Below are 15,422 nucleotides of genomic sequence, written 5' to 3'. Positions count from 1 at the left end.
TGATGATGATGATGATGATGATGAAATGGTCAGGTGCAGGAGGTGTTTCCTAGTGAAGAAGATAAATTAACCGAATTCTAGGGGCGGGCATTTTCTTGGTGATCACAATTTTTGGATGACTGAGATGAATGTGGAGAGCCAGGCATGTAGAAATAGAGGGTGTGGAGGCACACGGGTCGCTGATGCCTAGGAGGGGGGCGCACCCTGCCACACCCTTCCACCTCCTGATGGGCATGGGACTTTCCTCCTTTTGTGGCTGCTGCTGGCTGCCTGGCCACTCACATGCTACAACTGCTGACTTGCTTCCATTTGCCGGACCGCAACATGGAGTAATGACATCACATAACTTAATTCCAATGTAAGCCATTTACCAGAGTAGCCCTCCTCATAATTGAAACATGAGAGAGAGAGAGAGAGAGAGAGAGAGAGAGAGAGAGAGAGAGAGAGAGAGAGAATGTATACATATAAATAAGGTGTGCACAGAACCGTTTCTAGTGGCTCAGTTTGAATTCAGAGCAAATTCGAACCGAACCGTTGGTCCACAGGTCCACAAACTGGTTCGGGCAAACCAACCGGCAGTCGACTCGATCGGACCAACTCAACCCAGTTAAACGATCTGAGGGGCTCCACTTGTAAAGGGGATTCTGGTGAAACAAAGGGGAATCCTGCCTTTAAAAGGCTTCTAAGGGTGGCTGAGGGGTGGGCAGAGGTGAGAGGGCACCTTACTGGTGGTGGCGGCGCCTCCTCCTCTTCTAACTGGGCTGAGTTTGCTGAGCTTATAAATAATTAGACATCAGCATCGTGGAATCACACACTTGTGTTTAACTAAAAAGTCACCTAATTGCACAGTGGGGAAGTAACTTGCTTAGTGAGCAAGAGGTTGCCGGTTCGAATTCCCACTGGTATGTTTCCCAGACTATGAGAAAAACATATATTGAGCATCGGCGATATAGGAAGATGCTGAAAGGCATCATCTCACACTGTGTGGGAGACGGAAATGGTAAACCCCTCCTGTATTCTACCAAAGAAAACCACATGGCTCTTTGGACGCCAGGAGTCGACACTGACTCGACAGCACAGCTTTACCTTTACCTTTATTGTAGCAATATTTAATGTAAATAGTATCCAGAAGTTTTTAAACTGCAGATATCAGAAGGGCATCTTCATGAATTATATGTGATAGAGTTGGCAGATTATCCGTGAAAGTGGGTCCATTGGGATGTTTCATCTTTTGTGGTCTGAGTAAACTCAACACACTCGTGCAAAATTCTCTTATGAACACTTTCCATCTGAAACAATGCTGAGGCCTTCATCTTTGCGTTCTTCAAACTGAAATCCAATATGCTACAACTTTGCTTTGCACAGTGTTCTTTATTCAGAAAAGCTTTTAAAAATGCTTTCCCAAGTTAAACAAAAGCAGAAGGAAGAAGAGGCATATACAAAATGACAGAGAGGTCTTTCTGCTAAAACTGGCAGTGAAATGGTGTCCATGAGGCCGAAACACTTAAAGGATGGACTCCTTGTTGCTTTGATACGTCAAGGCAAGTGGAGAGACCAAGGCAAGATTTTCATGCCAGCATAATTATATAAAGTGAGCACAAGAGCCTGTGGTGAATAAGGTAGACCTTATGATGTTAGTCAACTCATTAGAGTTTCCTCCATTTTGTGAGACACAGAGTGTCTTTTGGAAAACATGTGCTCTCTAACCAATACAAACATAATCCTGAGGGGGGAAAATACTCTGCAAAAATCCTCACATCCCATAAAATGGGAATATGTGACCTGGCTTGCACAACCAGTTACCCAGCATTATCCTTGTGTTATTGTTTCCAAATGGGGACACTTAAAAGTTCTTACTCTTCTGAAAAAAGCCAGGCCAAGAATGAACAGTGGCCTTGTGCAATTAAAGGAAATCTCCAGCCATTTCACTGTATGGGCTCAACAGGAAGAATAAACACTTTTTACATAGCCTTGGCAAATATTGAGAAACCTCTATGGAAAGAGTATCTTCTTCCAAGCTCTTCTGCCAGCTGCATAGCAGACACTCAGGGCAGTTTGAATCACTGAGAAAAGCGCTTCTGGAGGTACACTCTTGGTTTTGGCTCTGTCTCTTAGGATGCAATCCTAAACACATTTTCGAGGGAGTACATCCCATTGGAGACAGAGGGCCTTACTTCTGAGTAAACATGGATAGGATAGTTCTGTTAGGTTCTTCCGAGGAAATGATCCTTTGATACTCCTCGAACAGCATTTGGATTGGGCCTTATCCTGGATGAAGTTATTGCATGCAACAAGGGTCATGTTGTGTTGTGTTGTTTCCTCCAAAGCAAGACCACTGTTGATTTTGGTATTTCAAGTCCAAATACTGACCAAAGCCATTCCAGTTTAAGACTTTGCCTGTTTGTTCCACTTTCTGCCAGATTTTGCAGCTTGGGTTTGGTGGTGGTGGTTGTTGTTTTTGACACTTTTAAGAATCATGTTATTTTCGGATGATAAAACAACCTCTAGTTTTAATTGCTTTGTATAATATTTGTTCAGGACTGAGTTTTGACTTGCTGACTCAGACCGCTGCTTGCCCACTTCAGGGCGGGCCAGCTAATGAGGCACAGTGAGGCAGTTGCCTTAGGCAGCAACATTATAGGAGGCCACAATGAAGCCCCCTGCCTCCCCCACTTGATCCTGAGCCATGGCAATATCCATCCTGCACTGCTCCACCTTGCTTCCCCTGCCTGGGCCTGCTCCGCTTCTGCCTCCTGTACATGCACACCACAGCAAAGCGAGTGGGCTGGAATGTCTGCTTACCCCTGTGCCGCTCCACCTAAAGGCTCGAAGGCTCATCTACCAGCACACATGCACTGTGATAAGAGACTGTGCACATGTATGAAGCTACAGTAGCAGCAGCACAAGAGTCAAACCTTCAGAGTGAGATGAACCGATGTGTTTGCTTCTCAGGCAGTAGCCTGAGTTCTATCATGTCCATTGTTGTGTTGACCTGACCTGACCTAGAGTTTTGGAGACCGTGACTGATATGCTGCACAATAGTATATCAGCCTAGTAACATGGCATTTGCACAGATTGAGTAAACCATTGGAAATAATTGGTTTATTCTTGTGTAACACAATTTGCACAACTTTTGCACTTGCAGATTGTAAAAATGCTACTTTACTAAACTGATGTGCAGTGTATTGGCTCACGTTTCTAAGTCCTCCTAATCACATGTTTGGGATGGAGCTATAGCATATGCTTTGCATGAAGGTCCCAGGTTCACTCCCTGGCATCTCTAGGTAGGGCTGGGAAAGACTTCTGCCTGAAGCCTTGGAGAGCCACTGCCAGTCAGTGTAGGCAATACTGAGCTAGGTGGACCAATGATCTGCCTTGGTACAATGAGGCAGCTTCCTGTGGGCCTCCTATGTGCTTGCTGTTTCCTTCCTTCTTGCCCATTGACACTGGGGCACTTGCCTTCTGTTCTTCCCTCCCCTCCTCCAGATTGTGAGTCATAAGAAAGAGGCTTTTTATTACCTGGGGGCTGGAATTATATTAATTCAACTTTTGTGTTCTCTCTGTGCTTTTGTAACTGGGGGGAGGAAATATATTAAACTTTCTTATTAAACTGGCAAGAGAGGATTCTGGATTATTATAACTATTTTTTTTAAAACTGGTAAACTATTTTTTTTTTAAACTGGTAGCAGTGTGTTTTCTTGTGCTTCTTAAGTGGGGGCAATTCTGGTCTAAGTCTCCATTTTAAAAACTGGTAGCAAAGTCTATTTTTGTGTGGTTTTTAAGTGAGAAAAAGATCCGGGATTAATTAAATTTTTTAAAAACAAGTGGACATGTTTATTTGCTGGGCTTCTTAACTGGAAAAAGAAACCCAGATTAATTCTGCTGTTCAAAAACTGCTTGGAAAAGTTTTTCCTTTGTGGTTCTTAACTGCAGGAAAAATTCTGAATGATTCCTATATTTGTTAAAAAACAAATTATAAAAGTGTTTTCTTTGTGGTTCTTAACTGGGGAAGACAATCCTGATTTAATTCTGTTTGTATAAAACTGCTTGGAAAATTATTTCTTTTGTGGTTCTTAACTTGGGGAGAAAATACTGGATTATTTCTGCTTTTATGGTAAAGTTGCTTTTATGGTTTGGTCTCTGTATATGTAACAGTGAGGGGCACCATCTTATCCTTCACCCCAGGCAACAGAATATTCTGTGCCAGCCCTGACCCACTGTGTCAATCACAACTCCACTTCCTACTATTGGATAATTTAACAGTAGTGGTGGTGGTGGTGTGTGTGTGTGTAGGTATGCATACATGCATGCATGTATTTTCAGCCCCACAAGGTTTCACCTCTTCCAGCAGGAGGTAACAGAGAGTACTGACTGCAGAGGAGCAGCTGGGATACTAACTATGGGCTGTGGGTAATCAGAAGAAAAGCTGCAACTATCTTTCAGAATGTAAACACCCTTATAGCTTAATGGACCTATTTATGTTGAAGGAGACCAGGAAACTAAATTTGTTATGTTGTTCCAAATAAGCTTGTGCAGATGGTAAGCAGAAACAGACGCGTCAGCGAGCATGATCGCAATGGCTTTTCCTTTGGAAAGTGCTTGATTTTATCAGGTTGTTTACCAAACTGTCACAACAAGGCATGAAACCAAGGAACCCTTGTGCACACCGATACTGACAATGAGGCTGTTCTCACGCGCACCCTAACCCAGGCTAGGGAAGCCTGGCCTGCGTAAGGCTGCGCGTGAGAACTGCTGGGATTGGGCCCGATCCCTGTGGGGTAGTGCTGCTTAGCCCAACCTTTTAACCCGGCTTTTAGCTGGGGTTAAAGGCTTGAGCAAGCCCTTTATACCTGGGCTCTGGGATCATGTGTTCAGCCCCAGCGGACACAGAGGCAGGTGCCTAGAGCACACATCTCCTGGAGGAATCTCCCAATGCACCGTGCATGCTGGGCCAGGACATGTCATCCCAGTCTCTGGAGCACTGAGCTGTGTTATGCAGGAGCGCGGTCTGTGCTCCCAGCAGCAGTTCATCCTCTGTCTAGGGGGAAAGTGAGTTGGGCCAGCCTTCCGCTCCGCCACCCACTCACCCACCTGGTTGTGTGAATAGCCCCAGTGTGTTCCTCAGAGTAGGTAGTGATGGAAACATGCCTTAATTGTCTTCCCACTCTGCATTACATGGGATTATTTATTTATTTGATTTCTCAGAGTGGTTTAAATTAAAAATAAATAGATTAAATAAGTTAACAATTAAAATAAAAAACCAAATAAAAGCACATTAAAATTACATTTAGATAACATTAAAACTAAATGTCATTAGAAGCCAGGCTAAAAAGATGGGTCTTTAAGGCTCTCCTGAAGACCTCCAATGAAGACAATCCTCTTATATCCATGGGGAGCGTGTTCCACAGGCTAGGGGTGACAAAGAGAAGGCCAAATCCCAGGTCATCACCAGGCGAACCGGTGGCACCCGAAGACGGACCCCTCCTGATGATCTCAGTGAGCGGTGGGGATCTTGTAGAGTAAGGTGTTTCCTCAGGTAACCCAGACCTAAGCCATTCAGGGCTTTAAAGGTAATAACCAGCACTTTGTACTTTGCCCGGAAACATATCGGCAGCCAGTGCAACTGTTTGAGAACAGGCATAATGTGGTCTCTCCAGGATACTCCAGAGACCAATCTGGCTGCCACATTTTAACTAACTGAAGTTTCCGAGCTACATATAAAGGCAGAGCTACATAGAGCGCATTGCAGTAGTCCAACCTGGAGGTTACCAGCTGGTGCACCACTGTTTCCAGGTCATTCTCCTCAAGAAATGGAGTTTCTAATGAGCCAGATTTCTGTCAGATCACTTGAGAATGGCCTAGTGCACTGGGATAAGGGTGGTTGTGGGCATGGTGAGAATCAGTAGTGACTACAGTATAATAAATAACTCTCCAAGATCTGTAGTTCATGTCCTCAGCAGATAAGGCAGGTAGGATTTTCCATCTGACAGACCTTTTTTCTTTATTTTCATATTTGTTTTGGATAGAAGGATGGCTAGGTCTGCTATCTTCTTTGGAGCTTAGCAAGCAGATGACATGTCTGCTCCCAGCTGAGAGGGAACTGATGCTTAGGAAACAAGGATGTTTACTACAGCAGGAATCAAAGTAGTTAAGTTACACTCTGTCTTCCAACTGGGCGCTAAGAGCCATTGCAAAATATTCCACAGCCCCCATCCCGTAGGCTCTGCGTGTAGATTTACAATTAAATTGGTTCTGGTTAGCAAACGAGAACAGGACGGTTAAATTGAATTTTCAAAGGAATGTTGTGAATCCTGTGTGAAGAAAAAATAAGCACTCCCTCCTTGCCTATGCTGCTCATCTTATTGTCTTCGGTTCACTCTCACCCGCCCCCCTGGTCAGGAAGCCCTTCTGTTGAAGGCATTGGTTCCAAGGAGTGAACCTTTCTTCTTCCTCAGTACCCAATGTGACTAGGGCAGGGAGCCAGTCTTGCAGTAGTGAGCACACATTGCCCCCTTTGCTAAGCAAGATTCAACTTGGTTTGTATGGAGGGGTGATTATATGTGAGCAGTGTCTGCTGTAAGATATTCCTCTTAGGGGATGAGGTCGTAGTTCAATGTTAGAGCATCTGCTTGCACGCAGAAGGTCCCAGGTTCAATCCCTGGCATTTCCAGGGAGAGCTTGGGAGAGACTCCTGCCTGAAAACTTGAAGAGCCACTGCCAGTCAATGTAAACTATACTGAGCTTGATGGACCAATAGTCTAACACAATGTACATCTTTCCATGTTTCTGTCTTGCTCCCCTGACAGTCCCATAACCCCCTGCTCTTGTGCTGCACCTTAAGCTCTTGCTTTGGAGATGAATTGGCTCTGAATGATAAAACACCAAGAGAGTGAGACTTCAGCATCTCCATTCTGAAAGTATCACTAGGGATGCTGATTGTGGAAGCAATACAGCTACATAACATGGGGATGCTTTTGTCACATTTCTCAGCAACTGCAACTTGAAGCTCACTAATCTTGCAGTTTTGTGGCAGTTCTTGCTTTGCACAGACGGGATGTTGAATGTTCATCCACATGTTCTCAGAGTGGGCCATGCTGCATTTGTCACCAGCAGCAATTTATTCTTAATGTCCTAGCATTCTAGGACATTTTGTGAATTCTGTTCTTGCTAATGTGTTGGAGGCTGTCTGAAAGTGTTCTATGGCAGAAACAAAGTGGAGTTGGGACTATCTGGATTTATGGCCTTTGGTATGAGAATCAGGCCATTGCTCAGATAATCAGAATAATCTGATGCAACATAAATCTTAAATTTGTCAAATGCTAAACTCACTCTCTGGGAGCTCTTCCATGTTTGATTGTGGCAATGCAGGTAATTGGGGAGAAAATGCATTTGCCTCTGAGAAAGCGGAGATGGCTGCTTTCTACTGCAGCTCTTCTTGATCTATTCACTCATTCAGGCAGCAAACATGCATTGTTGTGTTTGACAAGCAAATGGGTGGACAAGCATGAAGTGGTCAGCAGTGGGGTGATTGGCTTTGTTCCCTCCCTCGCACTTCTAGTCTCCATTAGTCACCAGCCCAGTTCAAGGGCTGATGTGAGACCTGAAGCCTGGCTGGCTGGCCCTGCCCTTCAGTCATATCACAGAAATAGCAGTGCCTTTGATGCAGGGCCATTGGGTGATGATGTGTTCAGATCTCTGCCTGGTTTGGTGTATTCAGCTATTGAGTCCTGAGACAGTGGACAGGACTGCTTGGAGGCAAAAAATATCAGGGAACAAATTTTTCAGGAATAACTTCAGTAAGAGTTGGCAGCCCTATCTAGATCCATTTCAATCTGGTTTTAGACCTGGGTTTGACAAGGAGATTATTTTTGTCACTCTTGTGGTTGACCTATACCATGATAGACACAGGAGGAGTGCAGCCCTGTTAACTCTCCTGGTCCTTTCAGTCCTCTTGAAGTGCCTGTCCAGGATGGGGACAAAAGGCATTTTATCCAATGTATTCTGGTCATTCAGTTGTACAGTAGATGGCCCTTTCCAATAGGGGTGGTAGGGGATGATTGCTTTGCTTCATGGCAATTATACTCTGGGGTTCCACACAGCTTGATTTCACACACACCCCACCAATGTTGCTTTATGCCTGCATGAAACTGCTGAGTGAAGTGTGGTGTACCTGGTTTGTGAACACCTGAACAGGTTTATACTGAATACACTTCTTGCTGTATCCCTGTAATAAGGAAGTGCATACAATTAACAAAGAGCGTATCTGGAAGCATTTTAAATTGCATGTCAAGTCTAATAGTAGGCCAAGGTCATCAATGTTTTGGATTTAATTTATAATACCTGTATCTGATTTGATTTATAATAGCTCTGTTGTTGGTCAAGATTGATTATTGTAGAGCTTTCAAAGCATATATCATTCAAACTTGCACATGGTTTACACTGTTAGGTGAATAGACTGCAAGCTAAATAAATTCTGGCTTAATTTGAAACACACTCATTTCAGCCAAGTTCTCACAACTCACACAATCATAATTAAAGAGTTAGCTATGATTGGCAAGCCCTCCAAAGCGTGATGTGAAAACCCACAGTTTAGTGTCAATTGTAGTCCCACCACAATCCTAGTTAGCTAGGATTCAATTATGATTGGTAACTACAATCAGATCAGATCGTAGTTACCAATTGTAGTTTAATACTAATTGACTGTGATGGCATATGAGCAGTACTAAAGTTCTCACATCACGCTATGCGGGAGTTTGCCTGGTTCACTGATCACACGGTTCATAAGACCTATGGCCTTCCTTTCCCCCTCTCATTTCAAGCACAGCACACACCCTTAAGATCCACCACAGTGTGACCTGGGTTAGGTCTGGAAGACCCATTCCCACCCATCACTCATAACATTGTGATAGGCATTTGGATTAAAGGCTGCCAGAATAGGGAATATTTCATTTTTTTATAACAATACTTAGAATTTTTGGAGACTTCATGTGAATTATCCTGATGTAATCTTTGCAATAACCTTGTACAGTAAGAATTATTATCCCCATATTGCAGCTGGGGAGGTGGAGTGGAAGCTGAGAGAGAATGGCTTGCCTAAGGCCACACTTCTCCTCTGCCAGGAGGGGAGCCCTCTCCACAAGAAAGGAGGAGCTCTTTCTTCCTCCTCCCTCCACTTTTCCTTTTCCTTGGCTTACCTGACCCTGCTGCTCTTGCTGCCACCACTCTGCTTCCTGCTTCTCCCACACTCTGGCTCTTGAACAGGCAGAGGATGGGGAACGGAAGTTGCTGTGGGAGAGGCGTAAGAGGAACAGCAGAACGCTGGCTGCTACTGCTGGCAGGTGAGTGTGGGTGCTGGGCTGGGCTGGGCTGGGTTGGGGAGGTGTGGTGAGGTGGCTGATGTAGGTGAAAGCTGGCAGGGACAGGGTGTCTCTGCATGCCACTCCCCTCCCCCCTTGGGAAATATGGGAAGCTTGCATTGTAAACAAAACACAATTAATATTGTCAGATAATTTCTCAAAAAATCTTGCTGACTGATTTTGTGTGTCTTGCTGGGCTCGGGTGTAGTCCCTTGGAATTCTGATTTATGGATGCCTTTTGCTCTGCTTCATACTATTCTCCTAGATTAGGTGCCATTGCTTTGAAAACATGGCACTTCAGGGAAATGAGTCCCTGACAGTGTAACCTGCCTCCCACATAACTTCAGTGAGAAGTGTTCACGTTCTTTCAGGGCATCCAACACAAGTCCCATATTCAGCACAAAATGTATGTGATTTATTGTCTTTATACTTCCTGTTTACTTTGCTTATTCACTGGCTGTCTGTTTTGACCCACAGATGCTTTATAAAGTTCTGAGTGTTTTTGCCTTTAGAAGCTACCTAGCCATAACGACACTACTCTGCGGTGGAGCTGGAAGAGGTAGGGACTCAGGGAGACAACTTCTTCCCTCCCAACAACTATCACTTGTTGGAAGAAGCAGCCATCCCAAGTGTCTGCCTCTCTCAGGTCCACAACAGTCTGCACAAGACTCAATGGAATAGGGCCCAGGCTGTTTCCATCTTTCCTTGCCCAGAGATAGTTGTGGAACAGGGAGAGAGGCAAGCATTGCAGCGGCATGCACTTGGAGAGACAGCTTCAACTCTCAACAAAAGACTTTTACTGTGCAAAACGAAATTAAAGATGGTATACAAAAAATAAAATAAAAGACGTTTCGGTGTAACACACCATCATCAGTTAAACCAAACAGATGCGCACAGATAAAAACCCTCCTCCATTCCCCAGCTGTTAAATTCCATAGACCTGATAACATTCTGTTCTGTGAAAGGCGGAGAGATAATGGGGGCAGTGGTGGGGGGAGAAAGGGAAGAAAGTTATTCTCCCTATAGCAGAGGGAGAGTAACTAGCCCTATCCACCCCCAGCACAGGACCTCCAGTGACTGTTGCTGGTGTCTATCTTGTGTTTCTTTTTAGATTGTCAGCCCTTTGGGGACAGGGATCCATCTTATCTTATTTATTATTTATCTTTGTAAACCGCCCTGAGCCATTTTTGGAAGGGCGGTATAGAGATCGAATAAATCATCGTCATGATTATCATCATCATCACCTGAATTTTCTCTCAGAGGCTAATGAACCTAATAGCATCAGTCAGTGCCTCCCGAGCATTAATATCTGGTCTCAACTTCTCTATAAATAATGCTGACTTTCTTTTTCTTTTTTGTAAATTCCTTTCAATCGCTAAAATAGATATTTTAATAGGCACTATTTTGCGTTTGTGCTTTTTTCTCATATGCATTGACCAAATTTCTGTTCTCTGTGTACAGTGCCTCAGATCTGCTAGATGTTGAGTGCAGTGTTGGCACTCAAATGGCATTGATGCATGCACCGATGCCATTTGGGTGCCGGCACCACGCGAGGGATGCAGGAGGAAGCATCCTGTCATCGTGGCGGGGCAGTTTAAAGGAGACAGTGGCATGGGCTTCCACTTTCACAGGGATGCTTTTCTGAGAACAGCGCCGTGATGGTGCAGGGTGACGGATGCTTCCAAGAGGAGCAGGTATGACCTGCCTGCCTCCTCTTAAGGGAACCCATTGCCACCCTTGGGATGGTCCCGAAGCAAATCAGTGCACATCCCTAGTTTCAAGGAGTTGGATAACAACTAGATTAATTAAGAGTTTGCCAGTATTTAAAACACCATTAATCACTGACGGATTTACATGGCAAATCCAGAGAATCTTGGGCTTTTGAGAAAAACCAGATGATTCCACCCCACCCCACCCCGGTTATCTCTCAGCCAGTCACGGAACAGAATGTTATCATGTCTATGGAATTTAACAGCTGGGGAAGGGAGGAGGATTTTTATCTGTGCGCATCTGTTTGGTTTAACTGATGATGGTGTGTTACACCAAAATGTCTTTTATTTTATTTTTTATACCATCTTTTATTTCTTTTTGTGCAATAAAGGTCTTTTGTTGAGAATTGAGAGTTATTATCTGCATTGCATCACTGACATATCAACTTATATGCGACAGCTTCATCTTATTCTACAAACGAAAGCCCCAAGTCCAGCAAAGCCTATTTCCACCTAGCCATTCCCAGATATATATGCACAGGGAAAGGGACTGGGGGGGGGCAATGCTAGTAGTGGGGCTTATTGCTTAAACCTACGCCTTATTTCTTGTGTCCACTTCCCTTTGGTTGCCTCAGCTGGCCTGTGGCTTGGTACTTGCCCCCACGCCCACCTCCCCTCATTCCCTTCTGCTCCCCCCACAACCTGACTGTGCTTGCATCTTTCCCAAGAAGAAACCACTGAGAGGCATTGGCCACCTACAGTGGCCACAATACTAGACTACTTCTCAGCCGCTCTTCACCCGCATCTCTGTGGGCAGAGGCGGAGCTCTTGAAACAAACCGAGAATAAACCACCAGGGTTGGTTCGGATGCAATGCGATGGTGAAATGATGCGCAGTTAAAACAAACAAGCCAACTACAAACTTTGGTTACAAAGCTCAGTTTGTTGGGCCAATTAGAACCTTGGATGTATTTAAGAGGCATGTTCAAATGAAAAAACAAACCAAGGAGGATGAAATTAAAATGAGCTTCCATGTTGCGCCTGAACTGGACCATTCTGTTGTTTTCCCCAGATACCTCCTGAGAACCTATGGAACTGGTTGGGGTAGAGAGATCATGGGTGTTGTTTTGCTTAGGTCACTCTTATTTTCTACAATTACACAGGATACAGGATTTTTTCATATATAGACATCAAGCATCTTAATGCTACTGTATATACCACAAGCTCTCACCTGGGGCTCTCTTGTTTCTGTGCCTGTCTCTTCAAATGCCGCCCATGTGCTTTGCATTTAAGGAGCCTGGAAGCCTTTGGCCCTTTCACTCTATTACATGCTGTGCATGGATTAGATAGCTGGGCTGTGGAATTATTTAGGTTGAAACTGCTGTGCAGTTTTTGGAAATATTTGTTTAACTAAGAATATGTTCATATTTGTATTACTTGATTTTAAAATATGGATTTAAACAGTACCGTGAAGGAGATAAAGCTTCAATACACCCTTCAAGATGTGTTCAGATAAGCTTGAAAACACTTCACTCCAGGACGTTGACCTTTTGCCCTCCTGAAGAATTGTCTCTGAAATCAAGTTGCTCTGACAAGAATCAAATTCCTTTGGGGGCTTTAGCAGCAGCTCTTTCTTTCATCTAATCTGCTTTAAACTCTGACAAGATCTTTGTCCAATCCTGGTCTCTAAGGGCAGGCCAATGGCACCATTATCCTAATCCTCTCCTCCCCTTCTCAGTAATAATGGTGCTCATAAGCTCAGATCTGCGTATTAAGATTTGTAGTAAGAATGGTGAGTAATAAGAATGTAATAAGAATGATGTGTTGGCAAAGCCTGTGCTGCATGTAAGTAGGAGCCATTCCATTCACCTCACTAGGGCAGTTCACACAATCACCATTAATTTGGGAGCTGTGCATGCTGTGCTTGTGTTTTACGACCATTTGTCAATTAAAAACAAGGTCAAAAGCTGGGAGCTTGATCATCAGCTAAGTCCCAACTGGGTAAGATTATTTTTCTTCATACTTCTTTCTGAACCTGTGGACGGAATCTGGGTAGGGTGTGCTTGTCCTACACAACTGGGGCTTTGCTCATGATCAGGCTCCCAGCCTTGTCTTTTACTGACACACAATCTTAAAATGGGAATATGCTCAGCTCCCCAGTTAGGGTAGGACGTTTCTCCTACCCTATCATGTAAACTGCCCTATTGTCTATTTAAAATAGTGTTGAATTTGTTTGCCCCCTCCCTTGAGGTGTCATGCCTGGGCCGAGTGCCAACACAGACCACAGTGTGGGATGATCTTGTTTTGGTACCAGCAGGTAAAAGAAACATAGGACCAAAGGCAGGAGACTGTTATGACTCCCACCTGGAGCAGTAACTTGAAATCAGACCTTGAGGAAGCAGGATCAGCTCGACAGGCAGTCCCAGGCTTGGACATCAGGCCAGATGCTGAAAGAGCCTTGGAGCTAAAGTCCCCCCCTTGGAGTCTAAGGTCCCTGAAAAGCCACTCCTTTCCACACCATTATACTCCCCAGTAGTTGCATGTCAGTGCCAGCAGCAAGCTAGGCAGGATCAGATAGAACAGATCAGATAGAACAGAGCAGGAGGATGCCAGACTCCAGAAGGCTGCCCCTTTAAGGCTTCCACTCTTTGGCCAGGGAGGCAAAGTGCAAGAGAGATAGCCTGAGTTCAGAGGTATTTAAGAGCTCAGTCTGCCTCTGACTGTTGTTGGGTCAGCTTGCCTCCTTGGAGTTCTTGGATGTCCTGTGGCTCCATTCTGGGACTATCCATTTCCATACCTGGGAGAGTACAGTGCTCAGTTCTTTTTCTCCAGAAGGGTCAACATAAATGAATATATTGATGCCAAAGTGGTGGGTTACCTTGAGAGTTAGGACTGACTGGCCATTCTGTAGGCCTGTGGCAACACTGCAGTTATTTCAGGATGTTGAACCTATTCTACTATAGTCTTGCAGCTGTCCAAGGTGGCTGGGAAAACTAATCCTCTAGCATCACAAGTGAGATGCCTGTTCATTCCAGGAAAGGAGCCAGCCACCTCTTTGGGAAGCCCCGATCACGTGTTAGTAGCTCCTGGATTTTTTCAGATAGTTTGATCTGTTTGTCTCCTTATAGGATACATCTGCCAGGCCCAGTCTGCAGGCTGGATGCCCCCTTCCATTGCCAGAGTGCTTGTGGTGTCAGGAAGGTTCACAACCTGCGTAGGGACTTAGCCAGGGGCAAGTACAAACACTTCTTTAATGAGCCCATACGTCTTTGAAAACAATGATAGTGTTCTGTGCCTTATTCTGGGCTTCAGGCAGATGATAGATTTGTAAGGTTGTCGATGACAAAAATTTGGAAAGAATGGCAGTTCTAATATTTTTCTTTATGGGATTCAATGGAACTGTAACTATGGAATCAAAACCAACAATGTTATGTGACTGTTTTGGAATAACAATCCAAAATAGAAAGGGAGACTACTAGAAGTTTCTGGGATTAGGCTTTCTGATCTGGGCTGTAAGACAGCTAGATGACATGATGATGGAGATGACTAATTTAGTGCCATTTCCCAAGGTATAAGAGTTTTGGTGTTGGTGATCAGGTGCTTAAGACAAGTCTTCAGGGGCTGCTTTTGTGTAACCAAAGGCCATGGATTTAACTCTAGGAGGGCATTTTCCTGGCATGGCTCTGGGTTTATTCAAATACTGCCTGGGATGTGCAATTTCTTCCTTAACCTTCTTCCTCAAAGACTAAGTCAGCATTTGGAGCATGTTTTTAATTAAGGATTTCAGATCGAAACATTTCCGGTTTTATGTGTGTGTTTTTTTTCCTTGGGACAGTTTTCAGTTAAAATGTTTTAGAGTTTTGAAAAATACCAGATGCCCAGTTCTCAAAGTGTGCAAAAGAAATGCAAAAAATCCATCAGTTCCTCTTAGTTATTGGGCAGATCTGAATGTATGATGTTGGCAGAATCTCAAGAGGTGTGTGTGTGGGGGGGGTGACAGAAAAGGGACAACAGTTGGGGTCAGATGAGCCACAATTAGGTTTGTTTGCAATACCTCCTGGTGTCCAGCTGCAGAGCTAAATAAAACTGTTTTCACCCAATCTAGGGTGCATTCTCATTTATCAAGAATTTGAGGTGAAATTGCTAGTCTGAGATATCCAGCAAAGCTTGTATGGGCAGCTCTACAAGGGCTTCTAAACACAGATCGACACAGCCGTCTTGCCCAGAATGCTCATTGGGCAGAGTTTCTTAACCTTGGGCCCCCAGATGTTGTTGGACTACAACTCCCATAATCCTCAGCCACAAAGGCCATGTCTGGGATTCATGGGAGTTGTAGTCCAACAACATCTGAGGGCCCA

General features: G+C 44.4%; 1 protein-coding gene across 2 annotated transcripts in view; it reads left to right on the top strand.

The window, feature by feature from the left end:
- HPSE2 (heparanase 2 (inactive)) overlaps window positions 1-15,422 on the top strand; it is a 218,611-nt gene that overhangs the window by 109,981 nt on the left and 93,208 nt on the right. The gene's annotated exons all lie outside the window — the stretch shown is intronic.

Source organism: Hemicordylus capensis, chromosome 3, assembly GCF_027244095.1.
Source record: "Hemicordylus capensis ecotype Gifberg chromosome 3, rHemCap1.1.pri, whole genome shotgun sequence".
In the NCBI taxonomy this organism is placed as follows: Eukaryota; Metazoa; Chordata; class Lepidosauria; order Squamata; family Cordylidae; genus Hemicordylus; species Hemicordylus capensis.
The sequence above is the reverse complement of the archived record's forward strand: the minus strand, read 5'-3'. Positions and strand labels throughout refer to the sequence as shown.